The sequence below is a fragment of the Papilio machaon genome, chromosome 5, assembly GCF_912999745.1.
Source record: "Papilio machaon chromosome 5, ilPapMach1.1, whole genome shotgun sequence".
In the NCBI taxonomy this organism is placed as follows: domain Eukaryota; kingdom Metazoa; phylum Arthropoda; class Insecta; order Lepidoptera; family Papilionidae; genus Papilio; species Papilio machaon.
Window position 1 is genome coordinate 6,977,957 of NC_059990.1, and position 20,611 is coordinate 6,998,567.

Consider the following 20,611-nt stretch of genomic DNA (forward strand, 5'->3'; position numbering starts at 1 on the left):
AAAACATCGTTATTGATTTGTTTGATTTAGAACCTAATAATGTACTTGTGGACGTTTTGAAACTTGCATGTTAATTTGAGCTACAAATCATCAGATATACGACACTAGTTTTTAATTTCAGTAAAATTTATAGTTAGGAAAAGTTTTAGTTTTAATTGGTTGTTAAATAAACTTTGTAAATTGTACTTTATCAATTGTATAGTGGACATACTTTAAATGTTGATTTGCTATTTTATATGAACATACTTTGACTACATATGCTATATAACATTTTCATAATAATAATAAAATTTATCTTTTAGAATCTAAAAGTCAGTCCACCTTAGCTTGTAATTTACTACTACAAAACAAAATGAAAACTGTCTAGATAGGTTGAAAAGAAAATTTCTCTTTGGACGGTCTCCTCGTTTGCAATAAAGCGTTACTTGTTTAACGTCCGGGAAATGAGATGGGGGAGACCTTAGTTTTCTTTAAGTTAGTCGGCGACGTGCATTAATGGAGACGTACCTTTAGGCGAGCAATCTCGGACAAGCCTGCGATCTCTTGAGCTGTTAGTCCCTTAATTACTTCTAAGATTATATATAGGCTACACTATTTCTACCTCGGATTACCATATACGAGGAAGTTACAATTTTTCCTTTGAATTTGAATATGATTCTAAACTGTTGAGAACATGACGTACCTGTTAGTACTGCTGATGTGCAGTTGAATTGATATCTGATATTTAATTATTTGCGAATCTGACAAGAGATATGTTATATTTAGTCTACATGATGTATTTACATTTTGGATTACGAAAACTCAATTTTGAACCCAAAAAAAATTGATTGTTCGTCTATATATCTGTCAAGGCCACGTTTGGTGCTGGTTATCTTTGGGACAATTTAAACGATATTGATGGGATATTGACAGGGAGTTGATGCACGCGGGCATATTATAGTCTAATTTAATTCTGCACAGACCAAGTTGCATGCGACCACTAGTTAAAAAAAATGCACTAGAAGAAGAATAATATTGAATTGCTTTATTTAATCACAACAAGTTGATATGTAGTAATAATAGTTTTATATTTAAAAAAACTTACTTAAGTTGTACAAAGCTTTTACATCCTTAACCTTATTATCTTAAACGATGTAAATATTTACGTACATTATGTTACATTTTATTTACCTTCTATTATATCTGCGTAACAATTAAAGTGAAGGTTTATAAAAAAATTATGCTTGACCTCTCAAGACGATAAAACTCAGTGGCATTTAAGGTCACTGCATTGTAGTCACTAACTCATTAAAATATTAATTACATTTTAAATTGTTACTGCCATCGTTTCTTTTAAAATAAAACTGGGTCAGAAATATTATAACGAATATGTATAACTAATTAACTAATATCATTCAAAGCTTGCTTGCATTGAAACGCTACACAAAAAATATTCTGGTATGCTCAGAAATTTGTCGGAACTTTATTTTTATTTTCGATATAGACTTTTTTTTAGAAAAAGAACAAAGTTTTTTGCACAATGAACCGATTTAATATTCACCTCGTTTACCATTAAAAGTGCCTACGCGTAATATTATATTTTGTCGGTTCTGATTGGAAGTTGGGGCTGGAAATTCTGAAAGGACGAAGATATGAAAAGGAAATTGAAAAGCGATTATGAATGCTCGTCTTGGAACATTTTTATATTACTCAATATACTTCTTACTTATATCATGTTAATACTAAATTGTCGAAAACCTTCGACAATTTTTACATCAATTTCCAAAACGGACCAATGAGGCATCTATTCGAAGAAAAATAGCCAACTATGCTGAGTCCAACGAGGGCACAACAGTGTGTTCCAACAATAGCACACTCTACTGTTTTGCTTGATCGTAATTCGCTGATGACGGAATTATTTGCACAAGCTACATACAAAACAGTTTTTTTTTTACGAAATTTTATAGCTAACATAAAATCACTAGAGTGTAGTACCGTGGTTTCATGTGTACATGGCATTGACTTTTGTTCTGTTTTCTCTATTTTGTAACTTTTTAATGTTTAAAGACCAACTAGGTGTGAGCAATTAAGTTAGAAGTCACCGATGCATGAAACAAGGAGCGTGCCACAGCTTGAGGAATAAATGTAGTAATATTTTGATGTTGATAGTTTGAAACTATGCCGATAAATATTTCGAGCTGAGAACGTGTTCGTAAGTACCGTAAACAATTGGAACATGACACTAATACTGATTATATTTGTTTTAATTAATGAAAAAGTAATAAAAAACATTTATATATAGAACATAAAACACATACAAGGTACAAAATTGATAGAAAAGTGTGACAAAAGAAAGCCAGCTCAGCGAGGTAGGGAACTGGAATTCCTATTTATAAATTTATTCTGCCTCTTGAAAAAAGGATATAATTGTTTTTAATATAACATCATCATTGGTTATCCTTGAGTAAAACAGCAGAGGAGCTCGGATTTCTTACTTTAAATCAAGCATAAGAACAGTCAAAGTCCCCTAGGGCCACTTTCGATGCAGTTTTCCTGAACAAAAATCGCCTTTACTTTTTCGGCATTTTCTATTTTATTTAATAATTCAGTTACGGTTATCGCCGTTCATGTTTTAGTGTTTTTAAAGGTTATCCTATCTATAAACTTTGTTAAAGTAATGAAATTTACATTTGTATATTTTAAATTAGATTGAGGTAGGTTAAGGTGAATTTATAAAGTCAACGAATTGAATATCCAGTCCAATTGACTTACAATATTGACATAAAATTATAATATTATTTGAAATGTAACATGATTAACATAAACGCCTACATGATTTAAAATATTTTTTGTTTCATTACATTAGTAAATGGAAATAAAGTTAGTATTTGCATTCTTATTTTAATCCAATGTAGCCAATTTAGATTAAAAAATAAGATGACACATTACCTTATTACATATGTCAAAGTCCATTGCTTGAATCTTTATCCTAGTATACAGACTACGTTGCAACTTTGGCGTTTAAACTATGTGTCAAAATAAACGTTGAAAGATATTTAAAAAAGGTTCAGTAAGCTTTTCAATTTGTAGTGTACATAGTATTTTTTTCCATGCAAAAAATGGTTATATTTATTTAGGAAACTATAATATCAAACTGGTAAGAAATATAACGTTGTTTTTAATTATAGTAATTAATATGAAACTAGTAATCTGACGCCTTGAGCGAAGCTAACCTACAATTTCCATCGTCACTTCCCTTTCCTGCGAAGTAATCATTGCTAGATTCAAACAGAACGATTTAAATTATTGTTTAGTGACCGTGAAGGTCAACTTTTCTATTTCTTAAGGTTTGAATGCAATAAATCTTTTCGATTTACATTACCCTGTACTGAAATTATCCAATCACTTGTGTTATAATTAATAACACAAATTATATACACACCTGTGACAAGAAATAATTATACCTGACCTATTAATGGTTGCCAAATTATAGTTATTTGATAATAAATTTATTGAACCGGGGAAATTATGGACTTAATTTTTTTCATTTTATTCCATAATTTAGATAATAATAAAACTATATGGATAGTTGCTAAACAATTTTAATTTATGTGGGTGTTCTATTTGCCTGAAATAAAAACTTTCCTATCAATAAATAGCGTAACTTTACTATGGCAATATTATTCTTGTAAAAACATCCACATTTATTCTACGTATTACAATTTTAATTTATGCAAGTTTGTACTTGTTTAATATTAACTCAAATTAGTCCATGCATTTAGAACAATTTTTGAATATAAAATTAACGTTGAGCGTGAAATGTCTATCCTTGTTATAGAATAAACTAGCTTTTACCCGCGACTCCGTCCGCGCGGAATAAAAAATAGAAAACGGGATAAAAATTATCCTATGTCCGTTTCCTGGTTCTAAGCTACCTGCCCACCAATTTTCAGTCAAATCGATTCAGCCGTTCTTGAGTTATAAATGGTGTAACTAACACAACTTTCTTTTATATATATAGATATTGTAAAGAGTCTATAAGATGTTACATCGTTACCTTATTTCTTTTCAACCTGTCGTGTATCTGTAATAAGAATTTGACAAGGGTTTCATATATTATACATCAAAAACTTCACCTCATAGAATACAAATTTGTCTACATTTAAATTTATTATAGATTATATCACTCAATATGAGCATGCGTTTTACATTTCGCGAGTAAATTCTAAGGACCATAAAAAACTTAGACAGTGTTTCAAAAACATTTTAGCTTTAACATACATCAACCGTTTTATACCGCGACGCTAGCGCTTGACGCGGATATTTGACAAATCATGGTTATTGAAACATTATTATATTTAGGATTGTGAAATGCGATCTTTATCAAACATAATGTAGTACTTACAGAGAATGAATTGTGGTGATACATATAACCACGTTGAGGTCAATAATATCAATCAGCGGCGGTTAAGGGGTTGAACCACGTGTTTAACTAAACAGTTTCTAACAGTATTTTTGTAGTAATACAGTAAAGGTCTTCACGTGTCTAACGACGTAAAAATGACAGGTTTCGTAAGTGACACTTTTACTTCTAACGATTATAATGTTCGAACGCCGGATGCCTTCGAGAGAAAGTGTCCGGAGCTTTTTGTTTGATGTCATGTCACATTTCACGCTCCGCCGACAAACATAACGTGTATTTAAAGTCTATGTTAAATTGTCACATTGGTATGAAGCGGTAATGATGGCTCTGATGTCTTCCATTCGTCAAACGACTCCGCCAAATTGTCAGACATTATTCTATTATTATTGACCTTAATTCCTTCTGACGTTTTGCGCATTGTGTTAATAGTTCTTTATTTGTGACGGATTCAGCACTGACAATATGTGCTTTGCTGTTATGCAATGACGTTTGATGCTTGCGTCATTTGTTTGCGAATGCAAGTGGTCTAGCTTATCCAGTAGTATAATGATATTATTTTAAACAGTTGTTCAATTGTTTCTTTGTCGAGTTTATCATATTGACCGTGACATTCGGAAACTAGTAAGATACACAAAGTATTAAAACGTGTGTTCAAAAAAAATTGCAGCTCTTGCTTTCAATTGGAAACAAATTATGTATAACACATAACTCGTAATTTATAGTTAGTGAGTAGTGTAGTGGTACTTTTTAATCAAATATTTCGATAAAAAGCGAGTTATTATTAAACTATAATAGAAATACAATAAAGTTTTTTCATTGCATAAAAACATCAATTTTCACCCATCAAAGCCGGAGTTTGAAGGCTCGTTAATGGATTTTTTTCAAAACATTATAAAAAAAATGGGCCACCTTGTTACAGAGGGTAGTGAAACAAACCACTACCAGGGCTGTGGGGCACTACAAAAGCGTTTGACGATATTAAAAGAACAAAAACCGACGGCTTTAAGCGTCAACTTGGTAGCGGAGCGCGCTGAAAAACTTTTTCCTGACTACTATAAAAGCGCAACCATTATGACGGTATGTTGCAAAGAGCCCTTTAAACTATGAAAATATTGCGACAATATTTTCAGCTTGTTTCAATAATTTCTTTTTTTAATTAGACAAGTTGCCTCGGTAACGTTATTTTCTGAATTTAAATTAATCTTTAGATAAACTCTCAGTGTTTAATAGATTGTGTAAATTAAAAGATTTAAGTTGTTACCAGTTCTACCTAAATAAAAAAAATCATGTTCTTTTTACAAACAGCACAATGCTAAACAAATATGCATACACTAAATTCAAGGAAAGACACGACCGCTAAAGTTATTGAAAACTATGACTTCATTAAACAACTTTTAATCTATTTATTTTTGCAAAAAAACCTGTCGGAGCGTAAAAACTGCTTGAATTAAATTTTTGTATTATCTATACCTATTCGTTTAAATCGCATAGATTTGTTAAATCCCAAGATGTTTTCAAATATTCTAAATTATATCGTAACTAAATTGCTATCAGAAATCTTGACGTCCACTCGAGGGATATCATTGCCTATTACGAAAATTTTAAAACCTTGGCATTATATCCATTTTTTTCATTTTTATTTATATTTTAATTTTCACAATAAGTAAACAGTACCTGAGTATATTCATAAATGAAGATTAAAGGTGCAGATGTTGAGGTTTAAACCATGTTACTACGGGTTCCCTTTATCGCTGTTTTTTTCGACATATTTCGGCAGTGGAAACTTACGATAATGAATACAACATTGGAACTTTTAATGGGAAAACTGTATTTTTAAAGAAAAACATGATAAAACAATACAAGAAACAATGTAAATTATTAAAAACTAGCTTTTACCCGCGACTCCGTCCGCGCGGAATAAAAAATAGAAAACGGGGTAAAAATTATCCTATGTCCTTTTCCTGGTTCTAAGCTACCTGCCCACCAATTTTCAGTCAAATCGATTCAGAGGTTCTTGAGTTATAAATGGTGTAACTAACACAACTTTCTTTTATATATATAAGATATCGCACTTAAATGTATAATTAATAAAAAGATTTAACAACTATATTCAATCTTGTTAGTCAAATTAGGGTGACATACCTCCAAATTAGAATGTTTTAAACAGAATTCATATCCGTGCGTACCTTTAACATCACTCGATGAAATAGACGCTTACACGTCAAATAGACGATATGTTTTGGCCTGTCTCTTAGATGCATAATCTTTGGCGAAAAGTGAGTATTTATTTCCATAATAAATCCAATTAATATTCAAAGAAAAAAACAGTTCACTTTAATTAAACTTACGCCTTGTACTTTGCTCGCATTTTACTTGTTATTTCTCTTTGCTTTACAGCAAATAAACAGTTCTAACAAACGACAAATGAAAAAAGACATCGAAATATAATTCAAAGAGCGATAAAGTTTAAAAAAAAATATGGTTAACATCATTTAACTTTCTATCAGCTACGGTTAAGGAAAGTTAACAAAATAAAAAAGCATTTCATTCGATTTGCGTCGAATTTTAAGTTGTCTTTTACGAACTTAACACCGTTGTAATTGGAATGGCTGAATTTTGAATATAGAAACTGTTACATAACATATCTAACGTAATTCTAAAAAAAAGATTTGGAGAAATTGAAAAATGTGAAAGAGGCGAATTGAAAACTAATTTGGTACTTTTTTATTAACACTTACTTTTACATATGGTGTTATCCAAGTAACATAGAATTAATTTGTAAAAAACATTATTTAATTATTGAAAAATATATTTAAAATCTGAGTAAGTACTTTAATAATAATAACCTCATACCTTTGACTATAATATATATTACTAATATTATAAATGCGAATATTTAGATGGCTGGATGGATGGATGTTTGTTAGAAGGTATCTCCGGAATGGCTTAACGGATCTTGATGAAATTGACACAAATGTAGAAAATAGTCTGGAAGGATACTACTACTAAGGCTACTAATTAAGTTTTTTTTTTAGTTCCGCGCGGACGGAGTCGAGGGCGAAAGCTAGTGATCTATAAATAAACTTCTTTAGTAATATAATCAAGTATCAAATTATTGGAATAAATTTGGCATACAATAAATGACGTAGTAAATATATCAAATACGTTGCCAGCATCCATATTGATTATTGTTAAGAGATAGCTCGAAGTCTCTGGAGACCTTTCTAGGGCACTGATAGCGTTTTCGTATGCTGCTAGCGGGTGCAATAAAAATGATAAACGCTTCAAGTTAACCGAACGCCCCTCGCGTCGCACCGACACATTTCATTTGTTGATGTTTCTAATGCACGGATAATATAGAATAACGCAACAAGAAAATTTTATTCAATTTTACTTAAATAACTTACTTACTTAATTTATGCGATGTTAAAGGAAACTTTATCATTACGCTTCTTAACATTTCTTAACTCTATGTTTGTTATGGAATTACAAAACACAAATAAAAATCTGCGTAAAGATATTTCCGTATTACAAATTGTATGTTTAACACCAAGGTTACGTGCATCAGTACAATGATATTTAACATTTGAACTTTTATAAAGACAAAAGAATTAGATTTTAATAAAAAATAAAGCAATGTTGCCATTAATGTTTTATGAATAAAAATAATGTTTAAATCGTGCGTATTTTGTTAAAACTTTACGCATAAATGCAATTTCACGGATCATTCAGTTCGCATATTTTTAATAATGTATTAAAAATTTATATTTTTATTTTAACATCTGGACAAGCGACAATAGTTTTGCAATTTATACGTTGTAGATAAAATTATCTTAAAAGAGAAAAATTCATTGGAGTAATAACGTTTTTTATCTGTTAATAACGCAAATAATATCAAATTACACAAATAATATAAAATGTAGTTAACCCTTTATTAAGAATGCGAATGGCTAGTAAACTAATCAATATTATATAAGTGTTTAGTAGGTTTTGGCAATTTTATAAATCATTATATCGACCTATACGTTTAAATCTTACGTTTAAGGTCAAAATCCTTGAAAGGCCATTATCGTGTTAGTGTTAACATGTCGTGAACACTATTCAAACAATCGTTAAATGCTTTTAACTTTTATTAATAAATAAAATCGACCTGTTAGCATGTCGCTCATTTTGACCTTATAATGTAACTTCTGGATACAAAGATAAATCTAACATATGTTATCAATAAATTAATTTTATGTGGTTTAAAACATTCATTTAACATAATCTCACGCCATTTCAACATTGATAAACATAAACTATAAAATATTTTTAATGAATTTAAATTTTTTTTTTCAAATAAAACTTATTGATTATTTTAAATTTTTATGGTTTTAAATTAACAAAGCAAATCTGTTTTTGTTATGGTAGTGATACTAAATAGTTCTTATATTGAACGTTATTTATTCATTTCGCGAGTCGGGGGATATTTATCATTACCAGCCCTATTCGGAGGCATGACACGTAGCCTGTCGTAACAAAATCAATTGTCTTGTAATTGTGTAAGTCAGTGAAAGCGTTTAAAGGTCCTCGAGATATAAAAAAGTGTTTCGAATGAGTCCCTTTACGTTACCTAAGACGTCCAAAGACATCGAGACGTGGTCAGTGTCTGTATCTAGTTTCTTAATTTCCCGAGGGAGCACGCCTTGTGTCCGACAAATCGAAATGCTTCTGTATCATGTCATAGCGCCGCGACGTCGCCGGGATCGCGTTACTTCTGTAAACAACATTAATACGGGAGCGGCTGTGACATTGCTGACGTCATCAAATACGAACATGTTTGCTATCGCGAATATAACGAGATACCGAGAAAATATTCGCGTCTTATGTTTGTTGCACAGATTTGGCTTGGATTTAGATAAATAAATAAGATGTTAACCTCGTTCTCAATGACGATTTATGTTCGGCAATAGCTTTCTCCAACTTTTGTTCGTAAACAGAGCAATAATGCTATCAGATAATGTAAATAAAAGGATCACAGTCAATGCGGAGTAAGCTCTACGACGATTGTCACTTGGAAAAACAAGATTATATATTTACATTTACATATTTGTTGTATTACATAAGGAAGTTTTTAATAGTGTGTATATTTTAAATCTTTTAATTGAACTTATATAAGAAAAAAAAACTTGAGAGGTGTCAAGGGACACCCGAATGGAACGAAGTTTACATATACAGTACATTTTATTTCTATGAATTTTCGTTGTATATTGTCACGTCGTTGCCATGGTGAAGTAGCGCTCATTCGTCGTTAACATACTTACTATAGCAAAAAGTGTCGTGACAACTTTTCGTAAGATTTTTTTCCGTCTAGCCCCCTTTCATAACGCACGATAAGGAACTTCGTTCCAAAATGTATATAATTATGAAATGAAAAATATAAGTTATCTTTACATACACTAAATGTTTTTTAAAACAATATAAAAGCTCATACAGTACATTAAACGAGACTATATTTCGTACAATGTTTAAATATGGTCATGAAATTTGAATACGAATGGAGTTTCTGATATCACCGGAGGAGAAATTTAATAAAGGTTTCGTATTGGATGAGTTTAAATTCGAGTTAGTTACTGCCACTTGTACATGAACACGTGTCGTGTTGAGCCGAAACCCGTTATCGGGAACGACTCTCAAAGGATTTAATTTCCTGTCGGTGAAATGAGAATCGATTAGTTTGATTTCCGATGACGCCGGCGACGAGGGGTCGATAGTTTCCGATGGCTGAAGTCGAATTTAATAAGACATGTGAGTTAATTTCACCGGCATTCGATTTTCTTTTCATAAGTTTATTAAAATCACAAATTTAGATAGGTAACTTTTACCGTCAGGTAAGTCGTTATATATTTCTGACCGATTTTTATTAAAGGAGGTGGTAGCTGTCGCCCGCGACTCCGTCAGCGCGGCATTAAAAAAAGATTGTTAAGTAATCTGTGTGTTCTTCCAGACTATGTACTACATACGTGCCAAATTTCATCAAGATTCGTTGAGCCGGAGATATCTTCAAACAAACATCTATCCATCCATCTATTAGTATACTATTAGGTTACGTGAATATGGCGCGGGCGCAGACGTCGCATCGCGCTGCGCTTAATTAAACCGTTTAAATAGTCAAACTCAAACAATCTATAAATAAACCGTACAGTGTAGCTCAATACTCTCAGTGCGACTTGTGTTATTGTGGTTTGTGATGAAAACGGCAAGAAATCAGTTTATTCCCAATTAAAGGCGCTTCACTTAACTGCAGCAAAATCCGATTTCAAACGTAATAATAAACATCAGAAAAACAGTAATTCAGTGCGTTTATTTGCCGAACCTAACGTTTGTAAGGAGATAGCTACAGGACTGGTGTGGTGAAAAATAGTTAATCTCTTGTGCTCCGGCGTGAATTTTGTGGGTGTAACTTAAAACGTTTACTTCAAATTTGCAAGTCACGTCGTCGAGGAACAACTTCTGCCAACCTTATTTGTAATTCGACGTATCGCTCAGTACAGTCGTGGCTCAACGGCAGTAACATCACTGCCGTAACTTAGTACGCGGCGGCGAGTGCGGCGGTTCGCGTCCGGGAAGCAGCTATCTTTTTGTTTGCTTTTTTTTTGTTTTTTTTTTGTGTGTTTTGGTTTAAACTAACTTGAGCTATTATTTTTGTATGTTGTATTTTTTTTTTCCCTTCTAAATTGTAACTGATAATATTTATTACTAGTTTAGTTTATTAATTTTTTTGCTAGAATTGATACATACATTTCAATGTTCCCATTAACTTATATTGTTTTTCGTACCACTTAAGTGTAGCCTAGCCTATAATTAGTTTAATTAAATCCACTGTATTTAAACTGTAGTAATTTCGTTATGGCAAAGTGCGGAGGATGTGGCAAGTTCTTACCAACTACGGGGACAGACATAATTGTCTGCAGTGAATGCGATTCTCAATATCATCGTGAATGTGTGCGCTTGGCACGTTCAAATAAAGCACCCCGCGAATGGGTATGCCCGGCGTGCTCGTCCAAAAAGTCACGCACCCCACAAACTGTCACTGACGAGAATACAAGCTCGGCACAAACATCACCTATTGCCACCGATATCTTACAAGCAATCGAATCTACTGTGTCTCGACAGTTTGAGAAATTCGAAAAGAAATTCGCGGATTTGACGAAAGACCTTGCTTATCTTCGCGAAATCGGGGAGAGAGTGGCAGCTATAAGTAGTGTGTGTGACGTCCTTCAAACTGAAATAAACTTGAGCAAAGATCACTATTCGAAGTTAGAGGACGAAAACAGAGTATTGCGGTCGACAATTCAGGATTTATCGTCGAGACTCGCCCACGTAGAACAGCAATCACGACAAAATAATATTGAAATAACGGGATTGCCGGAGAACCGTTCCGAGAATCTGATCACCACTGTCGTTCAATTGAAGAACATCGTGTCGTCAAGTATCAAAGAAAACGATATTTTGTCTGTTGTACGCACCAGGAAGGCAGACAAGAACAGCAATCGACCTCGAGCGGTTGTTGTCAAGCTAAGCAGCATTAAAGCCAGAGACGACTTGTTGGCATCAGTAAGTAAATTTAATAAAGCTAACAAAGACGGTAAACTAAGTTCTCAGCATCTCGGTTACGGAGGTACGGTTAGTCCTGTCTTCGTATCAGAGCATTTGTCACCGGTCAACAAAAGTCTTCACGCTGAAACGCGGAAAGTCACTCGAGAGAAGGGATATAAATTCGTTTGGGTGCGTGACGGAAAAATCCTCGTGCGCAAACACGAAGGGGCTCCTGCAAAACAAATTAGGAACTTGGATTCGTTGAAACTGCTTTAACCTTAATTTAATAGAAGTTTTGATGACATTAAAATACGATAAGCATCCACAAAATCAATGTGTCGATAACAGTTCTTCGCACGATGTTTTTACAGTATACTATCAGAACTTTAGAGGTATGCGAACTAAGTTACGAGATATAAATTTGTCAGCATCAACGAAATCCTATAATGTAATAGCAGCCACGGAGACATGGCTCAATTCGGGAGTGGGTGACAGTGAAATTTTTGATTCTCAATATTGCATATACCGGAGAGACAGAAGTACGTCTACGCTAGTAGGTAAAGAGGGCGGTGGTGTACTTCTTGCGGTATCTTCAAACATAAACTCAGTGAGAATGACTAAATGGGAAAGCGAGGTGGAAGATTTGTGGATCCGTCTAAGCTTCTGTCATAATAAGGAATTCAGAAATATTAATATTGGAGTTGTCTACTTGCCTCCTCCCATGCTTCAGTTAACTTTAGACAACTTTCTACGCAAAGTCTCAAGTATTATGGAAGAAACAGCCAATCCTACAATTATCATTGGTGACTTCAATTTAGGGTTTATAGAGTGGAGGAATGATTCGTGTACTGCGATGAATGGTCTGTCGCCCTATAATTACCAAAACAACCTAGGTTATGCCTTTATGGATTTTTTTTCCTTAAATGGTCTCAAACAATTTAATAGCATTACTAACTGTAATAACAAAATATTAGATTTAGTCTTATGCAGCAGTAATGTAGGTGGCTGTATCGTGAGAAAATGTCTAGATCCTATCTCCAAAGTTGATGAATATCATCCGCCTGTCGAAATTGCTTTTCAATCCATTAAATACTCTACATTAAAGCCTAAGAGTACCTCTAAGTTTAACTTTTTTAAAGCTGATTACGATAAAGTCATTGAAGAATTGAAAGCAATTGACTGGTTAGATATTTTTAAATCTTGTGGCTCAGATGTAAATCTCATGCTTTCTTTGTTTTATGTTAAATTAAATTCAATAATAGATTCAACAGTTCCCACTCGTAATCCTCGTAATACTAAATACCCTCCTTGGTTCACTAAATCTGTTATAAGAACGATAAAAGAAAAAGAGAAACTCAGACGCCGTCTACAGACGTACAAAAACCCGCGGGATGAGTCTGAATTTAGGCTATTAAGTAAAAGGGTACATTCCCTCGTTCAAAGGTGCTACAAAAATTATATATCACAATTAGAACAAAACATCCGTGTTAATCCCAAGTGCTTTTGGTCTTATTTGAAGTCATGTAAGTCTACTACATCTGTCTTACCCTCTGAAATGGAGCTGAACAATGTCACTGCGTCCTCGGGATTTGATATCTGTGAATTATTTGCTCAACATTTCTCTTCTAACTTTACACCATCAACCGATAGCCCAATTCAAGATTTTTCATTAAGCGAATGTGTATTTCCACAAAACACACTAACTCACTTGGAATTTGTAATATATTGTGTTAAATGTAGGTAGGTTAGTATAACCTACCGTCTGTATGATTTAAAATAAATCAGTCCCAAACCAACCGCCGTTTAATTAATACCGATACAGTACAACTGGCGACGAGGATGTTTTCAATTGCGTAAAAAGTATGGTGGACGCGTGGAAAGGCGAAGATAGTGGGCGAACAAGTGGACGCGTATGTTTATTACTCGCGAAAATAATTTTGCACAGCGTAATGTTAGTTTGCGGAACCTAAGTGCGTGCGATCATAATATGTCGGCGGAGAAGGCGGTGGCGTTGGTGTTCGCGGTAGAGGAAGACAGTCCGGAGAGGGCAGCGGCCAGGGAGCGACGCCGGCGCAGGTTGGGACTCAAGCAGGCAGGGCCGGTCGGCTGCAGTGGGCGAGGTGCCTGCGCAATGGCAGCAGCGGGCGGCGGCGCTTGCCTGTGCGGCGGAAAAGTGTGGCCGCAAGCTACGGTATGGTGTGGGAAGTACATTCGTGCGCGAGGCACGTGTGTCCGGAAGATGGGCAGGGCCAGGGCCGGTCGGCTGCAGTTGGCGAGGGGCCTGTGCAGTAGCAGCGGCGGGGGGCGGCGCCTGCGTGTGCGGCGGAGAAGTGTGGCCGCAGTCTACGTTTGTGGTGATGGAAGCACACGGGTGTTTGGGGCATGTGTGTCCGGAGGAAAGGCAGCGCCAGGGTTGGTTGCAGTGGGCAAGGGGCCCGCACAGAGGCGGCGGCAGAGGTACCTGTGGAAGCTGCGGGGAAGAGTGTTTCGCAGGCTTCGTGTATTAAGTGCGTGCGTTAAGTGTTAAACGAAGCTAGTTATGTTAATGACTGTAAGACTGTATTAAGTATTTTGTATCGTAATGTTTTTGTAGTTTTTATTTTATTGAAATCGGTAAAGGGTAGCCGATGTGTTTCAGTTTTTTTTTTGTATAAATTTGGTATAAAACAATTCGAAGTTGGTGTAAATTGTGACAAAGATTTTTAATATTTCTACGTCCATTTTGTAATTTTTCAAATCATGACAAAGCATAATGCAATTAGATGCAGCGCGAGTGCGAGTGAGACAGCTACACCGCTGTTGCCGCTAGTGGGAGCGGGACAGGCGCGTCGCTGTTTTGCTAGGATGACGTGTCTAGTAACGTATCTTACAAAATGTAATAAAATGGAATTGTATTGTGCAAAGTAAAATTATTATTCAGTGTTGTTTAATTGTAGAATAATTGAAGATGAGTTTTATTGAATTTAATTTTGTACGAAAATATCGCACATTAATTTTAGTATAAAGTTCGAATGTTGCAGTTAGTATGTGAATTAGGCCAATGTTAATTTCAAGTCACAAGCGGATAACTTGATTAGTTTGTATTGTAACGTAGGATGTGTTCCTTACATAATTATTATTTAAGCCATTTAGGGATAATGGTAATGGTTGTTGTGTTGTGGAGAAGATTCGCGTCCGCTCATTAGTTGGGAGTTGTCGTCATCGTTCGTCGCGAGCGTGGTGGCGGGCGGAGCGGACAGCGGGACATGCGGGGCTGCGGCGGCGTGAGCGCAGGCAGTTGCGGCACGCGGGTTGTCATCGGTATCGCGATATTGCAGGAGCCGCATTGGTGGTGCACGTGGAAGCGTGCGTGGTGTCACTGCCGAAGAGGAGGTAGGACACGGTGCTACTGCCGAGGAGTAGGCGGAGCACACTGGCCGGGCGCACTGGCTGGTCACTTGTACTGTTAAGGTGCGGGCAAGTGGCTGGTGGCCTGGGCGTACTGGCGTAGCCGTATTGGTGCACGTGGAAGCGTGCGTGGTGTCACTGCCGAAGAGGAGGTAGGACACAGTGCTACTGCTGAGGAGTAGGCGGAGCACATTGGCCGGGCGCACTGACTGGTCACTTGTACTGTTAAAGTGCGGACAAGTGGCTGGTGGTCTGGGCGTACTGGCGTGGTTTTGTTACGTGTGGAGTGTGCGGGATGTCACTGCCGAGGAGGAGGTAGGACACGGTGCTACTGCCGAGGAGTAGGCGGAGCACATTGGCCGGGCGCACTGACTGGTCGCTTGTACTGTTAAAGTGCGGACAAGTGGCTGGTGGTCTGGGCGTACTGGCGTGGTTTTGTTACGTGTGGAGTGTGCGGGATGTCACTGCCGAGGAGAAGGCGAGTGTACGGTGTGACTGCCGAGGACAAGGCGGAGCACATTGTCATTCCCGTCGTAGGGTGGACGAGTGACTGGAGGCCCTGCTGTGTTGTAGGGAGGTTACTAGGGGTCCGACGCAGGTGTAATTACATGTTGTGTAATAGGAAGGACAGGTGTCTGGAAGTCCGGGCACACTGGCGTGGTCGTTTGTGTCGTCAGAGGGCACACATGTGACTGGGGGTTCAGGCGCACTGGTGCGGTCGCTTATAGTGTTGACAAGGTCTGACTCAGGCTTCGTTGTCGAAATTTTTTGGTAAAACTATTAGAATGTTGCTAGTTAAAATTTTGTATTTTTGTACTTGATGACAGTTTAATTAATTTAAGTTTATAATTTGAGGTAACGTATTAGTTTTTGGTTGATGGATTTACCGGGAGTTTTATAGTGAAGTTAGGAAAATTTATCAGAATGTCAATTTTTATTATTTAACTGTAACATTGTGATCGTGGTGCATTGTAGTGACTGGGTCGTGTACTACAATGTGAATTAATTTAATTTCAAATTGATAAGGGATATGGAGTTCGGTTAAAAAAAATAATATTAATGTGTAACCGCCATTTATTAGTTGCAGTGTAAAAAAAAAATGTTTCATTTGTTTAGTGTTCTGGAGTTAATGTTGGGTGTATTTAAATCTGAAGTTACTGTTTGTTTTAGAATTACAAAAAAAAAATTGTAAATTCGTTGTATTTGAAAAAGTTAAAAGTCTTTGGTACGAAAACATGTTTAAATTATATTTAGAAAAAAAGTGTTAAAATGTTTCGGTTTGTTTGTTCATAAGTTGACCCCATAATTTGTTGTTCATTCAAGGATAATGTTATTTTGTTAATGATGATTGTGATTGAAGTTAGTTTTCTTTAAATTGCAATGGCTTAGTTTTTTTTAATATGGGTTCATTGATCATCTGCATTGTTTTGGTCGAAAATGTAAAACATGTATGTGTATGTCAACATCTGTCATGTATGCTATGTGTTGTTGAAAACGAAATTTGTTGTAAAGTAGGTACTGTAATGTGTATTGTATATTTTTTTGAAGAAGGGAAGTGTTGGTTTTGAAAACTGTGTATTTGTTGTAATTCTTTTAAGGGAGAGATTGTAATATATTGTGTTAAATGTAGGTAGGTTAGTATAACCTACCGTCTGTATGATTTAAAATAAATCAGTCCCAAACCAACCGCCGTTTAATTAATACCGATACAGTACAGAATTAACAGAAGCAGACATCATAAAAGCTATGAAAAAACTTAACATTAATAAAGCATGCGGACCCGATGGGATACCGCCTTTTTTCATTATAAGATGTGCTCAATACCTTGCCCTTCCGTTAAAAATTATATTCAATGCATCTTTATCCTCTGGCACCTTTCCCGAACTTTGGAAAGTTGCGAATATTGTTCCTATATTTAAAAAAGGGGATCGAAAAAATATAAAAGACTATCGTCCTGTGTCATTACTCTGTACATTGGCTAAACTCTTTGAATCTTTAGTAACTCCGGTTCTCTCATCGCACTTGAACGTTGTATTAAAACACCAACAACATGGCTTTAGTAGAAAGAAATCGACTATAACCAATCTGGTATCATACGTTAATGATATATCTACGTCCATAGACTCTAAATTACAAGTAGATGCAATCTATACTGACTTCAGCAGCGCATTTGACAAGGTGGACCACAATATTTTAGCAAAGAAGTTATCTAGCTATGGTGTGCATGGGGTGATCTTAAATTGGTTTCATTCTTACCTTAGTAATAGGAGACAGTATGTAGTCACAGGTGGGTTTAAATCAGAGGCCTTTGTTGTTGCATCTGGCGTGCCTCAAGGTTCACACTTAGGTCCTATATTATTTTTAGCCTTTGTAAATGACATCGTTAATGTTATAAAGAATAGCAACTGCTCAATGTTTGCTGATGACATTAAAATTTATAAATGTGTACAAAGTTTAGCTGACGCTCAATTATTGCAGGACGACATAAACGCTATTGAGAGATGGTGCGAATCAAACAGGATGGTTTTAAACGTCAAAAAATGCTTTCATATAAAATTCACGAAAAAAACTCGGCCTCTTCCTACATCCTATTCGGTAAATAATGTGGTAATGCATGAAGTTTCCAGTATACGCGACCTGGGCGTTCATTTAGATTCTAAGCTCTCATTTATAGACCATATCGACAACATGGTCGGTAAAGCAAACAGAACTCTAGGATTTATTAAAAGGTGCTGCAGGGACTTCAAAACTATTTTGCCTCTAAAAATACTCTATAACGCGTATGTAAGGAGCGTGCTCGAATACGCCTCTCCTGTTTGGAATCCAATGTATCAGTGTCACATTGATAGAATAGAACGAGTCCAAAAAAGTTTCACGAGGTATTTAGTCTATAAAGATAAGACCTGCTCGCGCGAGCTCGATTATGTAAACAGATTAAATCGTTTTAAAATGACGTCTTTAAATCATCGTAGGACTGTAACAGATATATTATTATTATATAAAATTATAAATGGTATGGCTATAGCTCCAGATTTAATCAGCAAGATTGAGTTGCTAGTCCCTCGACATGCGTCTAAAAGATATAGTAGAAAAAGAGATATGTTGATGATTCGCCGTTATCGCTCGAATGTAGGCAGGAATGCACCTATCAATAGAATTTCACGTGAATTTAATGAAACGATTAATAAGTTATCGGATATAGACATTTTCTTTGATTCAGTGTCATCTTTTCTTAAAAAACTTAATGCAACTGTTTCCTTAAAACCGGATAAGTAATATATACATTTTATTCTGTTTGCTTATATTTCATTACATGTTACTAAATTTTTATTTTTTTTCTGATTGTCATTGCACTTTGTTTTGGATCTCTTTAGATGTGTATAAGTATGATGTTATTTATAGTTTTGTTTTTGTGGTACTCTCTTTGATTATATGAATGCTGTGTTTGCCTGTAATTGAAATATGTTTAAGATTACGCTAAGATGAAACTTATGTTTTAAATTATGTATAACTGTGTGTAACATATTTTGTTGGCAACCCTAAATAAATAAAAAATAAAAAAATAGTAAATGGAAATTATGACAGTAGTCAAATAAAACTTTTTGTATCGCGTCGATCTTACCATCGTGAGTCAATAGAATAATGAAGTAGTATAAAAAAAATAAGTTGCGTATTTGTTTACCGAAATTACTTCTTTAGAGTAAAATAACAGGCAATATAAATGTTGAACATGCAACAATTGTCAGTGACCTTTTTGATAGTATCTTATTTGCGTACGTGAAGAAATAGGTTGAAATAGTACAACATTATTCTTAAGTGTATTTACTAAGAAACAAGTTGCTTTTTTAAATAAGATCCAGGAAAAGATAAGTATAATGTGTAAAAAAAAGAAATAACAACTGCTCCCAAAGAAGGAAAAGTCATGTAATGTGAACCAGAAGCTAGTTATATAACCCAGTATGTGGGACCGGTTCCTTTGATCCATACAAGTACTTGACCAAGTTGACCTGTCGCCATGATAAGACTAGAAAGTGGTTGAGTAGGTATTTCTACTATAACTGTCATTGTATAACGAATACATCTATAATAACTTTAATAGGAACACTTCCTATTATATTTACTTTTATAATTAACATAAGAAGGAATTATTTTATATTTTTTTAGTGTTGACAATTGATGCGCATTTGTCGTTTGAAAGAATTAGTAATTAATGTAGGATATGAAGTTTTATACTGAAGTAGTATTTTTTTAAAAATTAAGAGGAAAATTGAAGTAAATAATTAGTCGAAAACTAATTTAATTTACTCAGAAACATTGAGTATATAAGTTGTTAAGAAATCATTAGCATAAAATAAAATATCTCAAAATGAAAATGTTGACTTACCAAATGGCAGGGCCTCGATTTTCCTGCAAACAACAAAAGGTGAAAACTTTTAATTAAAATCTTTGAATAAGTTTAGTTTTCATTAGAGAGAAGGAAAGTCTCAGTGTCTTTGTGATAAATTTTGTTTAGATATTTGGCTTGAAAACGACATTATATTGTTTTTTTTTTGTTCTGCATTTCAAACTTGCCATAAATGTATTCTTTCTCAAATCTTACTAACCTTAATATTAATTTGCATATGCGAAATTTTAGAACGCCGTTAAAAACTTTAAGGGAGTTTCGAGGGTATGCAAAAGGTTAATAATTAAATAGATCCGGACCAAAAGGTGTGAACTGATAAGGAAGTTCGTGTTTTTGAATAACTTATAGGTGATTTGAATGATTTATGGCTTTGTTGTAAACTTTAGTACTTGACACTTTGATGGGGGTATTTTTTTAATTGAACACCTAGGTTTTTACCTAGGTTTTTTTTTTAGGTAAATATCTATTTTCCTATCGGCATATTTGTTAATGTTATTTCAGTATATCCGCCTTGAAGGATCATGTGAAAGATTTCTTTTTTTTCGGAAAAAATTTTATCTCTAAGAAGTTTTTTTAAAAAAACACGAATTAATTTAAACAAAGAAATCCTACTGAAAAACCGATTTGAATCTTCATTCATTCTGCGTCAAGTATTACGCTGGTTTACTATATAGGAATAGTAGAATTTTATATAATAAGCGTTAAAGTCACTTTTGCGTCCACAGTTTTGAAACCTATTAACCAACACAATGAATATTTTATTCATAATTGTTATTAAAGTTGCAATTCGATGAGAAACTTACATAAGCCGATGTCAAAAATTTATGCGCCGAGTCAGA

At 34.7% G+C, this 20,611-nt stretch overlaps 1 protein-coding gene across 2 annotated transcripts in view; it reads right to left on the reverse strand.

Moving 5' to 3' along the window:
* LOC106713542 (probable serine/threonine-protein kinase nek3) overlaps positions 1–20,611 on the reverse strand; it is a 99,386-nt gene that overhangs the window by 57,555 nt on the left and 21,220 nt on the right. For both annotated transcript variants that reach the window (XM_014506359.2, XM_014506358.2), the window contains exon 2: positions 19,752–19,774. The gene's annotated coding sequence lies outside the window, so the exon portion shown is untranslated. The remainder of the gene's footprint in view (positions 1–19,751; positions 19,775–20,611) is intronic.